The sequence below is a fragment of the Cibotium barometz genome, chromosome 25 (assembly GCF_041138505.1).
Source record: "Cibotium barometz isolate CiBa-2024 chromosome 25, ASM4113850v1, whole genome shotgun sequence".
Lineage (NCBI taxonomy): Eukaryota > Viridiplantae > Streptophyta > Polypodiopsida > Cyatheales > Cibotiaceae > Cibotium > Cibotium barometz.
Genome location: NC_141070.1, coordinates 20,555,454 through 20,576,625, shown reverse-complemented (window position 1 = coordinate 20,576,625; position 21,172 = coordinate 20,555,454).

The window sequence follows — 21,172 nt, the reverse complement described above, 5'->3', positions numbered from 1 at the left end:
CAGAAATTACATCCTGTAAATCTGCATCAGAAATAGGCTGATCTATGATGTCGTTTGAAATCTGCATAGGCTGAATATTTGCCTCATTAAGACTTACATTTGAATTCCCACCTGTAAATAGAGGCAACAATGTATCAAATACATCCCGTGAGCTCACACCTATCTCTTTGGTACATGATAACAAAGGCTGCACAGCATCTTCCACAAAAACAACATCTCGACTAATCAAGATACGCTTTGACTGTGGATGATACAATCTGTAACCCTTGCTCTCAGCACTATAACCAACAAAAATGCATTTGACAGCCTTATCATCCAATTTCTTGCGTTGTTGCACAGGCACTAAAGCATAGGCCAAGCAACCAAAGACACGCAAGTGACTAATAGAAGGTTTCCTGCCATGCCAAGCTTCATTTGGAGTAATAGACTGCAAGGCCTTAGTGGGACACCTATTGAGTACATATGCAGTACACATGACATACTCAAGCCAAAACGCATGTGGCAAAGCTTGGCTCTTGACCATACATCATGCCATCTCCATAAGTGACCTGTTTTTCCTCTCAGCAACACCATTTTGCTGAGGGGTATACGGCACTGTACATTGGTTTTTTATCCCACGACTAGCCAGAAATGCATCAAACTCTTTAGACATGTACTCCCCCCCTCGATCAGAATGGAGGGTGCCCACAGTACAATTGGATACATTTTCAACCATAAGCATAAACTGTTTGAAGCACAAAAACACTTCGGACTTTGCCTTCAATGGATATACCCATGCATGCCTTGAGTAATCATCAATGAAAGTCACGAAGTATAAGTGTTTACCAAATGATGGAGTTTGCATAGGCCCACATACATCACTATGTACAAGTTGCAATTTGCGAGTGGCCCGCACAGAACCATCCTTTGGAAACGCAGAACGCTGCATTTTGCCCAAAATACAGCCTTCACAAACATGTTTCAATGGTGCCTCAAGAGGGGGCAATGAAGCAACCATATCAAATTTCTGCAAACGCAGCAAACTAGCAAAGTTCAGATGACCAAAACGAGCATGCCATAGTTTTGCATATTTGAAACTGCCTTTTCATCAGAAACTACATTTGCTGAATCTTCCACACACTTGTCATAAGAATTGAGCCTATACAGCATCCCACGAAACAAGGTGCCAGATACAATAATCGTATCACCAGAAGTCAAATCATGAACAGTACATCTGTCATCCACAAATTTGACTACAAGTCCAAGTCTAGCAAGCGCAGAGACAGACAATAGATTCTTCTTTATCCCTGGCACATACAAAGCATCTGAAAGTGTGAAAGCGCTACCATTTGCAACGGTAAGCATAATTTTACCAATGCCCTTCACTGGGTAAGAAGCATTATTGGCACATGTGACAGTATTCCCATTAGGGACAGCCTCAAGAGAAGTGAACATATCACGATGCGAGGTAATGTGCTTTGTAGCACCACTGTCAAAATACCAAACATGAGAGTCAACAGAAACTGCCAAACATGCATCATGTACAGATGGGTCATACTGGCAATACACGCTAAACGCCCATTCTGTATCCTGCACAACATTTGCAGAATCTGCATTTGTAGAAGCATCCACTATTGTGGCTGCATTTGACTCTTTCTTCTTTGCCTCTTTAGCCTTTAGCTTAGGGCAATTCTTAATGACATGATCATTTGCCTTACAATAGTTGCACCTGGTTTTTTTCTTGCCTTTATCAAGAGCCTTCTCAGACTTATTGTTGCTACCTGTGGAAGGAGAAGAAGTTGTACACCTACTAATAGGAGAAGAAACAGTGGAAGGGACTGCCTTACCACTTCTTCTTTGCTATTGTGCAGCAATAAATGCTTGAGCGCTGCCTGGCCCTGTTTTGCTTGGACTGCGCTTCTTGCAAGAGTTTGTTGACTAAAGTATCATACTTGACAGCATCAGGTATGTCCTCATTTAGAAGTCTCCACGTGGAAGCAAAAGTCTGATATGTCTCAGGTAAAGCATCAAGAAAAGTCTGCACAAGAGAATGATTAGAAATAATCTCACCTGCAGAAATCAACTGTTCTTTGAGATCTTTAATTTCAGCAAGAAAAACATTCATGTCATCATCTTCTTGCATAATCTTTAATTCTAGCTCTTTACGCAGGTAAGCGATTTTTGCCTTGTTACGACCTGCATACAAACCAGCTACAATATCCCAAGCCTGTTTTGCTGTTTTAGCTGAACGAATATATGGGGTGATGTTACGTTTGACAGAAAGTGCAATCAAGGCATGAGCCTGCGCATCTTTACCATCCCAACGAGCTTGTTCAGCAGTGTAAAACAGCAGCAACAGTCGAGCTGCTAGAACCTGCAACATCCTCAACAGATCCTACATCCACAGAACCTGGACGTACATCCGTATCCTGCACAATGTTCCACACGCCTTTTACAACCAAAACATGCTGCATCATGTATGCCCAAAGTGGGTAGTTGCTGTCTCCATCCAATTTGTCATCAGCAGATAACATGCGAAATACATCATTGTTGTTATCAGCCATGGCCACTGACTGAAACTGATGCAAAAGCTACCTGTAATGAAGCAAAGACTGAACGGAAAACAACTCGTGCTATGTAGCACGGTCCACACAATAGAGTACGTATGCCTGTTTTGTAGAAAACTGCACTGTCGAAATTTCTGCAGAAAATGACGAAAACACCTGTGCATAACTTGAAATGCAAAAACGGAGCCCGAAACGACCTCAAATGCAAATTCAGAAAACGCTAGGGACCTGCAAGCGCTCGTGAAAGCTCACCTCAATCAGAGAATGTGAGTCGGAGGGTGCTGGCGGCGTAGCCCTGGGAGCCGATGCCTGCTATGATACCAATTGTTGGAATTAGGGTTGCAGGAAAGTGCACAAAGCTTGGAGAAGAAGAAGCAAGAATGTACACAACACAAAGTGCTTAATTGTGTCAATGTACAAAAGATAAGTTAGCCCTAGAGTGATGGGCGTATATACAAGTCGGGGGAAAAAACCTCCTAAAGAGGGAAAAAGTGCCCCGGCGGTCCTAAGTGTGTTCACACACATCACTGCCTATATATATGGCAACAGGTAAAGATGCTTATCACTAGGGTGTCCAATTCAACAATAGAATTGAAAACTTTGTTGATGAATGTGTTTGGATGCCATCAAATGCTTAAGTCCCCCAATGTGGTGGAAAGAATATGGCAGTCAAACATTTGAATTACAACACATTTCTATGTGTGTGTTGAGCATGGTTGCATCGTCAGGTATTTGCAAGAGAAATTGGTCAGCCTATGATTTTATTCATAGCAAAAGATGTAACAGATTAAAGGCAAAAGATTTTCTGTGAGATCCCTGTTCCCACCACGCAACGGTTTCGGGGTGCTAGCAGTGGAAGTAGCACTTCTTGCGCAGGGCAGGGTCCCACACTCGGGGCCTCGTCCACGGATATCCGGACAAGAGACTAATCCGTCGGTTTTTCCAAAACCGAAATCGAAAAAACTTCCCTTACCCGAAAAGCATGGGCGATTCCACCAGGATAACTTTTTACTCTAATGTAGTCAAATCCATTACTGATCACGTAGATCCGATTGCACCTATAAAGATACTCCGTCGGATCAAGGATGAAACTTGCACTTGAATCATTGGGATCAACGCTTTTTTCCCCATCAAGAGGCAGAGCCGTTAATTCCTATCCATAGAACAATTACTATCCGGGATTTACTTTATCTATCGTAATAACAGAAATTGAGTCTCGATTTACGGATCCATCAGTCCAGCCTAACCCCATCAAGTCCCATGGGTTAGCCAACCGCCCAACCACTGTAGTGATGGGATCCAATTAGGAATTTGGTTAGGTTTTGTCCCGGGACCAAGGAAAAGAGTTCCAAGGCCCCCTAGCCGGAAGTTCATGCAAACATAAAACTAGCCACACCACTTACACACCCAATATGAAATTGCCTTTTTCTTAGCAGCATCAACTAACTTTAAAACAATCCTTTAATGAAACCAATATGTCACTGATGACAATCCTCATAGTCTCTGGTTGAATCCTTATTCCCAGTCATTCATTCATCGGTATACTTATGGCATCATTGGCAACCAGAATGCTCACCACCTGTTCACTCAGGGGCCTTTTCCATAGTTCCTAGCTCATAGTAACCGGCAATATATTCATATAACAGAATGGAATCTCCGTGGAAGATCAGCAAGATCAACCCACAGATCCATATAAAAGAGCCATGGACTCATCCGTTGAGAACCAGCAAGGTCAATCAACCAGATCCATGCCCGGTTTCAGAAAAACAATTCTTATTCTTTATTCCAATATCTTCCACGACGGACGTGTGGGTATCTTCGCCGACCCAGAGCCCGAGCACCGTATGGTCAGCACCCTCTAGGATCCTTTGCAGGTGACCTAGCGCTTCACTCATAGGCCGCTTCCTTGGTCCCTCATCCACCGTACCGGAAGCTCACCATTTAAATCGAACCAAGGCTGGTCAAGACCTCGGTCGACCTTGCTACGCGAGACGTCCTCCATTGACTCTCCGTCAGCAGTTGCAACTTTAACAGTTAGGTCTTCATGACCTTAATCCACAAGATGGTCTTCCCCAGCATTCTTGACATAAAACAGTCATTTACAAATAGTCACAAAATACAGTTTCTAAATCGAACTCTCGTCTTTCCACATTATCCATCCTTAGTCCACATTCCATTCAATGTGTACTCATTCTCATCCATTTCCTCATATCGAGGACACATTAATTCACATACACATCCACATTCACATCCATACATCCACATCTACATGCATACATCCATTTTTACATCCACATCCCATATCCACATACATACATACACATCCATATCCACATCCATACATCCATATCCACATCCACATTCACATCCATACATCCACATTTACATGCTTACCTCCATTTTCACATCCTCATTTATACATCCACATCCCATATCCACATTCATACATACACATCCATATCCACATCCATACATCCACATCCACATGCATACATCCACTATCACGTCCTCATTCATACATCCACATCCACATACATACATACATCCATATCCACATTCCCATTCACATCTATACATCCACATCTACATCCACATCTACATCCACATACATACATACATCCACATCCACATTCCACATTCACATCTATACATCCACATCTACATCCACATTCACATACACCCACATCCACATTCCCATTCACATCTATACATCCACATCTGCATCCACATACATACATACATCCACATCCACATTCCACATTCACATCTATACATCCACATTCACATACATCCACATCCACATTCCCATTCACATCTATACATCCACATCTACATCCACATTCACATCCACATTCCACATTCACATCTATACATCCACATCTACATCCACATTCACATACATCCACATCCACATTCCCATTCACATCTATACATCCACATCTACATCCACATTCACATCTATGCATATACATCTTCATGCATACATCCATTTTCACATTCATACATCCACACTCCCATCTCCACATCCACACATCCACATACCTACATCCATTTCACTACAAGGGATCGGGCTCATACCCGCGCTCCTAGCCGCTAAAAATGACTTGTGAAAAAAAGTAGCGGGCCCGTGTATCAGCGCGTGTATCATCGCGGCCAGAGACATGCGTGTAAAAGCGCGTGTATAGCAGCTCTCAGACATGCGTATACACGGGTGTGTAGCCGCGTTCTTTTCACAGACGCGTTGATACATGCGGCTATACACGCTTTTTCTTATTTTAGACGCGCTTATACACGGGTGTATAGCCGCGTCCTGTTCAGTTCAAATGTCCCAGACGCGTTTATACCTGCGTCTATACACGCGTTTCTTTAATTTAGATGCGCTTATACACGCGTAATTACCAGTTTTGATGCATTAATACACGCGTATTTTCCAGGGTATCCGCGTAGATACACGCGAGTTTTAGCAGTTCTGACGCGCTTTTACACGCGAACAGAGAGCAAAAAAAAATCCAGAGAGTGCTATTTGGTGCCTGAATACTGTTCCAGCATTCCAGCACCCAATAGCACTCTCTGGTTTTTTTTTTTTTGTGCATTAGACCATCCCATTAGACCATCCACGAAGAACATATGCACGAGGGAGATTAAGACAAGAACGACATGAATGCATACATTGTCAATACACGATTCAAGACAGACATGAATGTAATACTATCGATCAATCAATTCAATATTACTATCAAAATTTCATACATGTATACAAGGGAGTCCATATCTCGAAGTAGCCCATGGCTTGAGTTTACAAAAAAATATATACAATCACATCCTCAATATGGAATGTGATACTATAAGTCTGAGTACTACTCAGACCCAGATGATGACTCGGTGCTCCCTCCATGCTCAGATGAGCTCACATCGGTCGGAATGTCCGAGGAGTAGTGCTCACGTCCACCCTCTACAGCGGCGGCCGGTGGATCATCAGCAACTTGTGCCTGTTCAAGTAATATATAGTATATAAGTATATATATATGCAATTCAATAAACCAAAACCATTCGTTTAGAATTTTCAAGTACCTGTCGACCGTATGGTCTCATGGCCATCTCAAACTGCGCGTCCGTAATATGTCCCTCGGCTCTGAAGATGGCCCACATATCATGTCTGCTATGCCCGCGAGCATACGCAGTATCGTGGGTTGTGGGCTTCCTCCCCGTAACCCGTCGTTGTATCATAATCAACACAATTTGTAAGATTAAAACAATCATAGAATCAATGAATTAAGTAAACAATCAAATAAAGTGGCAAGATACTTACAAACTCTGCCTCCCATGACTCGATGCCGCCAGATCCGAAATGCGAAGATCCAATGGTCTCCATCTGGATCCGTCGTGCCTCCACATGCTGCCTGCTCTTCACGCCACCCTCTGCTCATTTCTTTGCCTCCTTCCACTCGCGTTTGTGCGCAGTGGCAGGTTTCTCGGCAGGATAGCCACCCGCAGCTACATTTAGCCGGTCATCGTATGCGAGTTTTTTAAGGTGAGATCTTTTATTACTTAAGATCTCCCTTATTCGCGTCCTTCCCCATACATCCGAGAATGTAGCATGTGGGGGATTGGGGTACCGACTATGTACAGCCTCTATCACCTCCCCAACTAATCGGCTATTTTGATCTTTAAATTTAATAAAACAATTTCTATATGAGTTTGATACTACCCCACGCATGTACTCCATTACCTCCCTCCCCCTCGCATCCATCACTATCCCGCCCCTATCCGTCACATCATAGCAGACCACTCTCTCTATCTCTCTCATCTCCTCCTCTTCCGAACTGTCTCCTCTAACTCTTCTCTCTCTATCTCCTCTCTCACCGCGTGCCCTACTACCTCCCCCACCTCCCCCACCTCCCCCACCAAAGCACCCGCCGCATCCTCCACTCCCACTCTTCCTACTGCTGCGGGTGGAGTCACGACTGGGGGATTGGATGCAGTAACCCAATCGTGTGCAAAAGGACAAACCAAAAGAGCAAAGAGCAAAATAAACAAATCTAACGAAAGAGACAAGGCACAGGACAAAGTGACTCACCTCTGAAAAAGTGAGTCTTCTCTGCTCCTTCTCTGCTCCCTCCTTCTCCCGTGTGTGTGCTCCTTTCTCTACTCCCTCCTTGCTGTTGGAAGAGGCAAAAACAGGCGAAAACACATGCAGTGTCGATTTCTCAGTTCAAAATCTATATTTGGGGAAGGCGGGCTATTTTTAGTTTAAACATACCGTCGCGTTTATATTCGCGTTTATAAACGCGTGTATATTCGCGTGTATGATATTTTAGCTGCGTTTATACACGCGTTTTGCAGAAATTACCCGCGTTAATACACGCATTTTTTAGGAAGTAGCCGCGTTTATACACGCAATTTTTAGGAAATAGCCGCGTCAATACACGCGATTTTTGTGCTTTCATTAAAAACATATAATGATTTTGTGTTTTCTGATTTGTACACAGGATGTCATCAACCTCTTCAGCAGTTCTGGGGAAGATGAGACAATGCGTCATCGTAATCGCGATGTGTGGTTGGGACAACAGATCAAATGTATGTGTAATCGATGTCAAGGATGCATTGTATGAGCACGTCGAATTACCTTGAATCACATCTCCATGTATGGAGAATGGAATCAAACAGGTTTAGAGGTGAGTAGATGTAAATTGATGGTATTCAAATGACTCATGGTATCCAAATTAAATTAATAGAGTTGTAACATATAATTTGATAAATTAAAGCAGGATGCAGTACCACACCCTAACATGGTACCCTACGCGCGACGAGAGCACGTAAAGCGTCGACGAGATGATGCTGGAGCTTCGGGATCTATTGTCAGAGATGAGTGGGAAAGGGATGACAATAGCCCTACACCCCACGAAGTTGTGGAAGAGGAGGTGCTTGATGATATGGTGCGGAATCTTTTTAAGGATGATCCCAAAGGTATGGACGACGATGATATGGAGCAAGAGCATCTTTATAAGGCTTCATCGACACCGGTGTTTGAAGGGTGCACATTCTCTGTTTTACGTGCTTCACTTGAACTGCTTAATATACAAACAGTTTATGGATGGAGCAATGCAAGTCTTGACGCATTGTTGAAGTAAGCATTCTAACTTACAAATTTGAATTAGTGGTTTAAGGTTTAGGATTTAAGACTAATTATAATTGATGATATTGGATGCAGGCTATTATCAAACATGCTTCCAAAGGAAAATAGACTACCCACCTCAAGAGACATAGCGAGGCGCTATGTGACATCTCTTGGAGGACTGGATTATGATAAAATACATGCATGCGTCAATGATTGCATTCTCTTTCGTGGGACGCATAAGGAGGCTCTACATTGTCCCACTTGTGGTGTTGTGGTGAAGCAAGGTAGAGAACAGATATGAAGAGTTTTGATGTACCTCGTAAAGTCTTGCGACACTTTCTTATAATTCCTCGCATCAAACACATGTTCAAGTGCAAATCCATAGCAGAGCTCATGTCATGGCATTCCTCACATCGATCGGATGATAGCATGTGGAGAATTCCCGCAGACACTCCTGCTTGGAAGCATATTGAAGATGAGTGGCCCAGCTTTAAAACAGAGCCCAGAAACTTGAGACTTGGCCTGGGTATGGATGGAGTGAATCCATTTGGTTTCAAAAGCACTGCATACAGCGTGTGGCCACCCAGTTGTGTTGGTGAATTACAACCTTCCACCATCAATGGCGATCAAGAAGGGACATCTTATGTTATCCCTTCTAATTCCAGGGAAACATAAATTCAAGCATATGGATGTTTATCTTGAACCACTGATTGATGAGTTGGAGGAACTATGGAGAGGTGTTGCGGTGGTGGACATTAGTAGGCCTCCCTCCTCTCGACACTTCGACTTAAAAGCAATGTTGATGTGGACAATGCATGACTTTACAACCACTAAGAAAAGAGGCGTTGAGCAACTATATGGGTTGAAGTCCCACGATTGGCACAAGATGCTTCAAGTAAGTGTTTTCCAAGTCTTGTACGTACGTTGAAATTAAATTTTGTAATGCCATAAACCATAAATGTGCTCTTATGTGCGCAGTTCATACTACCTACTAGCATCGACCATTGTGCAAATAAGAGTTTGAAAAAATGTATTTATAAGATGGGCGAGCTTGTGAGGTATGTAAAACCCATGCTCAGATCACCCTTCATTATACCTTGCAAAATGAACGTGCATGAGGTATAACGTACTATTTATTTATTTTTCAGATAGGTTAGTTTCAAAGCAATTGATCCAGCCACGTTGGATGATGCGCGTGTTATGGCAGTGGAGGTGGTTTGTTTGGTAGAGGAGAATTTTCCGCGAACCATTCTCACAAGTCAACTACATCTCATTGTGCATTTAGTGGACGAAATTGCTTTATGTGGTACTGTGCATGCACGCTGGATGTTCTTCCTAGAGCGCTTCATGAAGACCTTAAAAGACTTTGTGAGGCAAAGTGCAAGGCCTGAAGGAAGCATGGCCGAGGGTTGGTTGATACAAGAGTCTCTTGTATATATTTCAGAATTTCTTGGTCAGGTGGACAGCTCTTTGCCACGACTATGGAGCAATGAAGAGGACTTGAGGATGACCTCTATTGTGCCTCAAGGAAAAGGACAGAGTAAAGTAATTGACAGAACATTGATTGATGATCTCAATTTCACTTGTATCCTTAATAGTGATGTGATGAGCAGATGGGTTACAAGATATGAGGATGCAAAGACAAAAAGGCAAGCAGAAAGAGCTCTCTTTCGGAGGCAACATGGCTCTCGGAAGGCGTACCCTAAACATCTAGCAACACTTCCGAATGATATCCATGTTGATTGGTTGCATGAGGAAATGGAGAGAGCAGAGAGCGACGAGGGGCTGCATATCACAGCGGAAGAATGGGAGTATGCACGAGGATGCATGTCAAAGGTACATAGAACTAATGTTTTGCATTAGTTGTAAGTGATTTGCTTTTAATATTTATTCACATTGCTTACACAAATATTGCTTCTATTTTGGTCCAGTGCACTATGTTCAATGCTATATGGTGTGAAGGCAAGCATTTTCGAACACAAAGAATTGATGAAAAGAGAAATACACAAGATTGCGGTGTCATTAGTAGCTTTGAGGGAGCTAATGGAAAAATGGATGATTATTGTGGCATAATCCAAGACATATTTAGGCTTGACTTTCGTCGCTTCTTTGTGTATGTTTTGGATGTCAAATGGCAAATGAACGTGGTGGAAAAAGGGCCTGATGCAACGATAAAACACCATGCAAGTGGATATGTAACTATTGACTCTACAAAGTTCTGGCAAACAAAGAAAGATAGGCTCGTATTGCCACAACAATGTGAGCAGGTATGCATTTTTTTACTAATGTGTTTCATGTACATATATATCTAAGCTCGCGTACCCCTTGACTTTTGATATGCTAATTAATTACTGTACTGTGTGTATTTGAGTAGGTTATCTATCTACCAATTGTGCATGACATCAAATGGTGGTACGTCATCCCTATTGCACCACGTTCCGAAGTGATGTATAATACATTCACTGATATGGAGCATATGGAGGATGTAACAAGCCGCAATGAAGATGATGTCGAACATGCCATTGAAGATGTTGTGATCGATGATCAAGAAATAAGAGATGATCATGATAATGAGGATGAGCATGCCATTTCTCATGATCATGAGAATGACCCTACCATTGAGGATGATGGTGATGTTGATGAGGATGATCAGGACATCGATACCATTATCAATGGAGTACAGAATATCGATAGTGGAATAAATTTAATCGTAGCCTTACCAATTGATCAAATGGATATTGATGTTGATCGTTTGGCAAGGATGGATCTTATTGAAGATGAGATCAAACCCTAACCAATCCATCACTGTATGTTCTAAATTGATGACATTTCTATCATCTCATATGCATGATTTATTTTTGAATATATTTCATTGTTGTAAATGCATGTAGTGGGATTGTGTAATGATGTATACTGTAATGTACTATGAGATGGTTTAAGGAAAATAGTTTTTAATTTTGTAAAGGAATTCAGTTTTTCTCTGCCATGCGTGTATTAATCCGTGTATAGTAGCGTGTATTTATCCGTGTATAATAGCGAGTATTACCCCGTAAATATTATCGTGTATAGATGCGTGTATTACTGCGTGTATATAAACGTGTTTATACACGCGTTGACAAATGCAAACATACACGCGAACTTAAATGCTAAAATACACGCGCTCGATTCTATTCAAATACAAGCGCAACCATACACGCGTTCGTAATTTATCGCGTGTATAAAACGCGTGTATGGCAACATTGTCTTGTAGTGTTTCCTCATTCCCATTCATATAACCCCATATGCCTTCACATCTAATCTTTTACATCACATCCATTCTCGCCCTATCACAACCCATATACATCTTATCCTATCACATACACTTCTTACCTCATCCCATACACATCTTATCACATCTTAATTCATCTTATCACCTCCTAACTTATTTCATAAGCATCTTATCACCTCTTATCACATCTTATACACCTCTTATCACATCCTATTATATCTCATATCTATTTATTGAATACAAGAGAATTCTTATATTTGATATAAGATTTCTTTACACGTTTATTTATGCATAAATTCTATTTAAGGAGATTAATACTTCCGAAGTAAAAATCAATCTTTTATGCATCTTCCTATGCATAAATTCATTTTAAATGAAAATGACACTTTTGAATTAAATTTCAATCTTTTATACATTTTCCTATGCATAAATTCAATTTAGATGAGAATGACACTTTTGAATTTAAAATCAATCTTTTATGCATCTTCTTATGCATAAATTCAATTTGGTAGGAATTACACTTTTAGAATAAAAGAATTTCTCTTATGCATCTAAGTTATTCATAAAATCCATTTATGATGAAAAATCACACTTTTAGTATAAAAAGAATATCTTTTATGCATACCTCTATGCATGAAATCCAATATGATAAAAGTAACACTTTTACAATAAAATAATCAACTTTTATGCATACCTCTATGCATGAAATTCAAATATGATAAAAGACACACTTTTATAATAAAATATTCAACTTTTATGCATACCTCTATGCATGAAATTCAAATATGATAAAAGTCACACTTTTATAATAAATTAATCATCTTTTATGCATACCTCTATGCATGAAATTTAAATATGATAAAAGTAATACTTTTATAATATCTTTTATGCATACCTCTATGCATGAAATTCAAATATGATAAAAGTAACACTTTTATAATGAAATAATCATCTTTTATGCATACCTCTATGCATGAAATTCAAATATGATAAAAGTAACACTTTTATAATGAAATAATCATCTTTTATGCATACCTCTATGCATGAAATTCAAATATGATAAAAGTAACACTTTTATATTAAAATAATCATCTTTTATGCATACCTCTATGCATGAATTCTAATTATGATAAAAGTAACACTTTTATGTTAAAATAATAATCTTTTATGCATACCTCTATGCATGAAAATCAATTATGCATAATATAAAAATCAATTTCTCTAGGATTATAATGAATATCTTTCAATTAATCTAGGATGATAATTCCTAGAATATGGTAGGAAGTCCTCTTTTCATGCTTTGAATGAAATTATTTTATGCGTAATTTTTATAAAAATTTTGCCATAGCTCCGCTGCTATGACTGATAAATCTCAATTTTTCTAAGGGATAAAGCTTTTCATTAAGGAAATAATTAGAATGATCCCTAATTGGATCATTAATCCATAATGGATTGAATCATCAATATTCATGAAATACATAAACTAAAAGCATAGAAAAAAGCCATTAATTTGGCCTCAAGCATAGATTAATCTTGGATTAAGGAAAAGCTTTATGAAAAGCTTCATTTGGATTGAGAATGGGTCATGAGTATGACCATTTCTTGAGTGAGAGAGAGAAATTACATAAAAACCTTTTGAATTAAGCATAAATGGAAATTTATGTAATTCTTAACTATCATTAATCAATTAACTTCAATAGCATTCATCAAATTATGTAACTCTTCACTACCATTCATCAATTAACTTCAATAGCATTCAAAAACCATTCCAATTAAGCTTCTCAAGCTTGAGAGGGGTTGAGAAGAGAGAAACCTTGAGAAATTATAGAAAAGATCAAAATTCACCATTTACCTTACAAATTGCTTGATTCTTTGTTCACGGTAGAGGCCCCCAACTAATCAATTGGTTAAGTATGTTGATGGAGCCACCAATGGGGATTGAAGAAAGAGGGAAGCTCCAATTTCTTCAATTTGGAGAGAATTTTAGAGAATAGTAGAAATTAGCATTATTTCAACATAACTCTAGTATAGTAAAATTCTTCTATTTTTTTCAAAGGATTCATGTTCTATTTATAGGAGAGGGAAGCTCTAACCAAGGCTAACTGAATTCTAGAATTTTCCAAATTCAGTTTGGTTGAATTTGGACTAGATTTGGACCTAGTTTGGTTACTTTTTGATTCGGTTTGGTTTCATTTTGATTTGGTTTGGTTCAAGAGAGAGGAGAGATAAAAATATCACATTATTTTTGAGTTTAAAACTCATTCAAGCATGTGAAATATGCACCTCCTTTAATGGACTCCCCTTCCTTACATGTGTCAAAATGGAATCATTATACCCAAAATATCTCATATTTTTAATATTGCTCATAGTTTTTTACTAATAAACCTTGTACATTTTCAACTCTTCATCTTATGTGAGTATTTACTCATTTTTGGATACCCAAAATATCTCATATTTTTGATATTGCTCATAGTTTCTTACTAATAAACCTTGTACATAGTCAACTCTTCATCTTATGTGAGCATTTACTTATTTTTGGGTATCTTCTTTTACAAATTGGATTTATCTCCTCCCTACACATGGATTGATGCTATTGGCCCATAGGAACCTTAATTGGACCACAATCCAAAAAATTCTAAAAATCTAAACCCTTAGGCTCAGGTCCTTTATACCCATTTCCAATAAATTCCAATTGCACATTGGAAAGTTCTTTTTGAATTTTTGTTTCAGGGGAACTTATTTTAATAAGATGAGTTATTTTTCTATCCAAAAATATTCATAATCTGAATATTCTCTCTCTAGAATATTTTCTCTCTCTATGTCAAAACAAGTAGAGACGAGATCTCTTATATTTCTGAAGAGGGAATTGATTATAGGGGAATATGCTGGACATTTTGAGAGGCTAGGGAGGAATCTTACATTTTCAGCACTTGTGTACGGCTTTTACAATATGAGGTTGCTACATAAGTCCCAATCCATTGAAACTCGAGCGGTAGAACAAGATATACTGCAGGCTCCAAAGCAAACACATGAACTGATTGCCAAGGGAAGGGGAAGTGAAGATGAAGAAGAAGAATGGGAGATAGACTCGAACTCCTCTGATGTATCGGAGATTGATGATACAGCTACCGTTTTGCTTCGGGATGAATAAATGACAAGACTCAGTACTTCAAAACTTTTGTTTTTGTGAGATCCCTGTTCCCACCGAGCAACAGATTCAGGGTACTAGCAGCGGAAGTAGCACTTCTTGCGCGGGATAGGGGTCCCACATTCGGGCCTCATCCACGGATATCCGGACAAGAGACTGATCCGTCGATTTTTCCAAAAAATCAGACTCGAAAAAACTTCTCTTACCCGGAAAGCAAGGGCGATTCCACCAGGATAACTTTTTACTCTAACGTAGTCAAGACCATTACTGATCAAGCTGATCCAATTGTACCTATAAAGATACTCGGTCAAATCAAGGAAGAAACTTGCACTTGGATCATTGGGATCAACGCTTTTTCCCCCATCAAGGAGGCACAGCCGTTGATTCCTATCCATAGAACAATTACTATCTGGGATTTACTTTATCTATCGTAATAACTGAAATTGAGTCTCGATTTATGGATCCATCAGTCCAGCCTAACCCCATCCGATCCCATGGGTTAGCCAACCGCCCAACCACTGTAGTGATGGGATCCAATTTGGAATTTGGTTAGGTTTTGTCCCGGGTACCAAGGAAAAGAGTTCCAAGGCCCCCTAGCCGGAAGTTCATGCAAATATAAAACTAGCCACACCACTTACACACCCAATATGAAATTGCCTTTTTCTTAGCAACAGCTAACTTTAAAACAATCCTTTAATGAAACCATAGTACCAGTGATCACAATCTTCCAATTTATCTGGTTGATTCATAATTTCCCATCATTTCTTCATCAGAGTATCTATGGCATCATTGGCAACTAGAACGCTCACCACCTATCCACTCAGGGGCCTTTTCAATAGTTCCTAGCCCATAATACTCGGCAATATAATCACTTATAAAAATCAAGATGGACTCTCGTTGAAGATCAGCAAGATCAACCAACAGATCCATATAAAGAGCCATGGACTCATCCATTGAAGACCAGCAAGGTCAATCAACCAGATCCATGCCCGGTTTCAGAAAACAACTCTTACTCCTTGTTCCAATATCTTCCTCGACACACGCGTGGGTATCCTAGGCTACCCAGAGCCCGAGCACCGTATGGTCAGCACCCTCTCGGATCCTTCGCAGGTGACCTAGCGCTTCACTCATAGGCCGCTTCCTTGGCCCCTCATCCATTGTACCGGAAGCTCACCATTTTAATCGAACCGAGACTGGTCAACCTTGCTACGCGAGACGTCCTCCATTGACTCTCCGTCAGCAGTTTGCAACTTTATCATCACGACCTTAATCACAAGACGGTCAAAATGCTTCCCCAGCATTCTTGACATAAGACCTTGGTCGACCTTGCTACGCGAGACGTCCTCCATTGACTCTCCGTCAGCAGTTTGTAACTTTATCATCACGACCTTAATCACAAGACGGTCAAAATGCCTCCCCAGCATTCTTGACATAAAACAGACATTTACAAACAGCATTTACAAATAGTTTACAATTACAATTTCTATATTAACTCTCATTTTTCCACATTATTCCCCATCAACCCACATTACTTATTCCACATTCCATTTATATGTGTACTCATCCAATCACATCATTTTCCATCTCCTCACTTCAGATTCCTTCACATCACATATCATATATTCTCATCCATACATATATCCACATCTACATCCACATTCACATCCATACATCCACCTCTATATGCATACATTCATATCTACATGCATACATCCATAACTCCATGCATACATCCACATCCACATTCACATTCACATCCATACATCTATATCTACATGCATACATCCACATCTCTATGCATACATCCACATCCACATTCACATTCACATCCATACATCTATGTCTATATGCATACACCCACCTCCACATTCACATCCACATCTATACATCTACATCTACATGCATACATCCACATTTCCATTCACATCCACATCTATACATCTACATCTACATGCATACATCCACATCTCCATTCACATCCACATCTATACATCTACATCTACATGCATACATCCACATCTCCATTCACATCCACATGTATACATCTACATGCATACATCCATATCTCCATTCACATCCACATCTATACATCTACATCTACATGCATACATCCACATTTCCATTCACATCCACATCTACATGCATACATCCACATCTCCATTCACATCCACATCTATACATCTACATCTACATGCATAGATCCACATCTCCATGCATACATCTACCTCCACATTCACATTCACATCCATACATCTACATCTACATGCATACATCCACATCTCCATGCATACATCCACATCCACATTCACACTCACATCCATGCATCTACATCTACATGCATACATCCACATCTCCATGCATACATCCACATCCACATTCACATTCACATCCATACATCTACGTCTACATGCATACATCCACCTCCACATTCACATCCACATCTATACATCTACATCTACATGCATACATCCACATCTCCATTCATACATCCACATCCACATTCACACTCACATCCATACATCTACATCTACATGCATACATCCACATCTCCATGCATAATAAAATTCTTTTAATTAATCTAGGATGATAGTTCCTAGAATATGGTAGGAAGTCCTCTTTTCATGCTTTGAATGAAATTATTTTATGTGTAATTTTTATAAAAATTTTACCATAGCTCCGTTGCTATGACTGATAAATCTCAATTATGTTAAAAGATAAATCTTAACATTAAGGGAATGATTAGAATGATCCCTAATTGGATCATTAATCCATAATAAATTGAATCATCAATATTCATGAAATACATAAACTAAAAGCATAGGGAAAGCCATTAATTTAGTCTTAAGCATAGATTAATCTTGGATTAAAGAAAAGCTTTATGAAAAGCTTCATTTGGATTGAGAATAGGTCATGAGTATGACCATTTCTTGAGTGTGAGAGAGATATTACATAAAAACTATTAGAATTAAGCATAAATAGAAATTTATGTAATTCTTTACTATCATTCATTAATTACTTCAATAGCATTAAAAAAAACCATTTCAATTAAGCTTCTCAAGCTTGAGAGGGGTTGAGAAGAGAGAAACATTGAGAAATTATAGAAAAGATCAAAATTCACAACACTTATCTTACAAATTGCTTGATTCTTTGTTCACGGTAGAGGCCCCCAACCAATCAATTGGTTTAGTATGTTGATGGAGCCACCAATGGAGATTGAAGAAAGAGGGAAGCTCCAATTTCTTACAAATTGGAGAGAAGTTTAGAGAATAGTAAATATTAGCATTATTTCAGCATAGTTCAAGAATAGTAAAATTCTCTTCCTTTTTTTCAAAGGATCCATGTTCTATTTATAGGAGAGGAAGGCTCTAACCAAAGCTAACTGATTTCTAGAATTTTTTAATTTCAGTTTGGTTGAATTTGGACTAGATTTGGACCTAGTTTGCTTCCTTTTTGATTCGGTTTGGTTCCTTTTTAATTTCGTTTGGTTCAAGAGTGAGGAGAGATAAAAATATCACATTATTTTTTAGTTTAAAACTCATTCAAGCATGTGAAATATGCACCTCCTTTAATGGACTCCCCTTCCTTACATATGTGTCAAAATGGAATCATTATACCCAAAATATCTCATATTTTTAATATTGCTCATAGTTTTTTACTAATAAACCTTGTACATTTTCAACTCTTCATCTTATGTGAGCATTTACTCATTTTTGGATACCCAAAATATCTCATATTTTTAATTTGCTCATAGTTTTTTACTAATAAACCTTGTACATTTTCAACTCTTCATCTTATGTGAGCATTTACCCATTTTTGGATATCTTCTTTTACAATTTGGATTTATCTCCTCCCTACACATGGATTGATGCTATTGGCCCATAGGAACCTTAATTGGACCATAATCCAAAAATTTCTGAAAATCTAGACCCTTAGGCTAAGGTCCTTTATACCCATTTCCAATAAATTCTAATTGCACATTGGAAAGTTCTTTTTGAATTTCTGTTTCAAGGAAATTTATTTTAATAATATGAGAAATTTTTCTATCTAAAAATATTAAAAATCTGAATATTCTCTCTCTAGAATATTTTCTCTCTGAATGTCAAAAATAGGCAGAGACAAGATCTTTTATATTTCTAAAGAGGGGATTGATTACAGGGGAAGATGCTGGACATCTTGAGAGGCTGGGGAGGAATCTTACAATTTTCAAACACAAGCCATAATCAATTTAAAGACCACTAAGAACTTCAAAAATTTTGTTTTCATACATAAGTCTGAATCAATTAAAAGAACACCAAGTACTTCTTTTCATTACGCACAAATTTTGGTGCAGTTACAAAATTTGGACTAAAGTTCATGTCTACAAAAGTTTAATATAGGGGGATCAATGTCTATAAAAGTTTAATATAGGGAGATCATGTATACAAAATTTAATCATCCCCTAAGTTAATAGGCGATGGTGAAATGGGCCTGTTAAGAAGATCGTTCAATTGAAAGTGAGGAGATTCATATGGACATTCTCCATACTTTTCTTCATACTGCAAGAGCTTTGCCTCTTGCACTCTTATGGTTCCCCTTAGCTCTTCGTTCTCTCTTTGCAAGTCTTGTAGTAGTTGTTGCGCTATCGTACCTTGAGTTGCTAACATAAGTCTTTCGGCAAAAGATTGAATGTTCATGTGCTCATGAGGTGTGAGCACAAGAGGTTGCATTTGTTGTACTTCTCTCCCCTCCATCTTTGCTCTCTTTTTATCAGCTAGGCAACCTTGAGCTGCACCCCCTTATGGTGGCTTATCATCCCAATTGACTTGCTTGTTGAGGAAATCCTCACAGAAAAGTTGCTCGATGAAGTATAGGGGCACTTGATGATTATTTGGCATCATTTTAGTTTTCTCCACAAATCTCTCCAAAAGAATGGTAGAAAGTCCCACATGCTGAAAATTTGACAGCTTCGATGGGTAAATTCGTTTTGGATTCTTTTGACGGGTTATGTGCACTGGTCTAAACAACTGTGTGTGCACAGCACAAAAGAGTCAGGGACTAGATTCTTGCATTGCTCCAAGCTATGTGGGGGGGTCCTCAAGTCCCTCTCTTGTAGGTTGCACGTATTCAAAACCTTGTAATCCACTGCTAGATATCCTTTCATCCTCGTCCTTGAGCATATGCTATGCTTCTTTGTGGTCTAAGTCTTTTGGAGCAAGAACTAGGTACGGAATTGTAACATTGGGGATCTCCTCTAAATCCTCCCATTCTTGATTCGCCTCCATTGCAATGAAGTATGGAAAGGTGACAGGGTACACTGAAAAAACAAAATAGAGAGCTAGAATGAGAACCCTTGTACTGAAAATTAGAGACTTTCTCTTCATCATCAACCGAGATAAAAGACAATCAATGAGACAATAAACAATCAACGAGACAATAGAAAATAGACAATCAATGAGACAATAGACAATCAACGAGACAATAGACAATCAATGAGACATTAGACATTCACTGGAAAATGAAAAACATGAAAGAGATATTACACATTCATCGTCGAAAATTGAATCACTTTAAAGAGATATCACACAACCAATATCCAAATCACAATTACTAGATTTGTTTATAAAGTACAATTGACATAGTCAAGACTTGAAAGGGCGTAGGCCAGCATGGTGAGGTAGAGATACATCATATTATTGGGGGGATTTGGCTAAACACATCACCAACTCATAGGCCGACAAGCTTTTATTTGGGTCTTCATCGGTGGCTCTCTCACACGCAAGCTCTATGTGTCTCAGGAAACCTCTTTTTGGATCAGATGGTGGGAAAGAAACCGCTTGCACAATTTGGATATTACATATCCCACGGAGAATATATATTGTGCTTTGCTGAAGGGAGGTGGATGCATACACAAGCTCTCAGGTGCCATCCAAGGCCAATTTTTTTTGGTCTCTGCCTTTGCTAGGGCAATGTCTCGATTAAAAGGAACTACATGCTTGTGTGTCAGGGACCATGTAGACCTTCTCCAATCTCCGATATCAGCATAAACTTCATCATTTATCATCAAGAAAGTGAATGAAGACATTGTCGGCATGCAAATCAATATGGAGTAAATC